Below are 774 nucleotides of genomic sequence, written 5' to 3' on the forward strand. Positions count from 1 at the left end.
CATTGTGCATCACTTGTTTTATATATATTCTGTATATTCTCTTACTATTATTATTATTATTATTATTATTACTATTGTTTTTCTTCTCTCTTATTAAACTGTCTCTATCTCAACCCACGGGTCTTACTTTTTTTTTCTTTTCTCCAATTCTCTCCCCCATCCCACAGAGGGAGGGGGGGGAGTGAGCGAGCGGCTGCGTGGTGCTTAGTTGCCAGCCGGGTTAAACCACGACAGTGTGCTGTAGAACTAGAGGTGTTTAAAGCCAGTCTACTCGTTATGTGGAAGACCATAATGCATTAGAGGGCTCTGTAGCACCTCTGCCTTGATGCACGTACCCTGCCAGACCTCTCTGGGGAATCTGGTACTTCATAATCTCTCATATCCAAAAGAATTAGGGTTCAATCCAGACTGACTGCTGGACTAGCAAATTAAGAATGAAGGAAGTTTCAGTGAACTTTACATCCTCTGTTACAATGAGGCCAGCCTTCAAATTGGGAGATCAAGACATGAGTTAGAATTTAGGCTTGAAATGCACGGACAAATGTTAATCAGTATTATAAGCAGCCATGACCTCTAGCAGCTCCAGAGCCTCCAGGTTCCTCCTGCTGGGCAGCTGGAGCCTGGTCCAGGGGCAAAGGGGTCTCTGTCCCAGACGGTGAACACAGCTGATACATTCCCATTTGCAGGTTCAACCATTAGTGAAGCTGAGGACATATCCCAGAGACAGGCAGGCCAGGAGTACATGTGCGCACCCCCACCCACACCCCCACAACA

Source organism: Egretta garzetta, unplaced genomic scaffold (assembly GCF_000687185.1).
Source record: "Egretta garzetta isolate BGI_Z169 unplaced genomic scaffold, ASM68718v1 scaffold604, whole genome shotgun sequence".
NCBI lineage: Eukaryota > Metazoa > Chordata > Aves > Pelecaniformes > Ardeidae > Egretta > Egretta garzetta.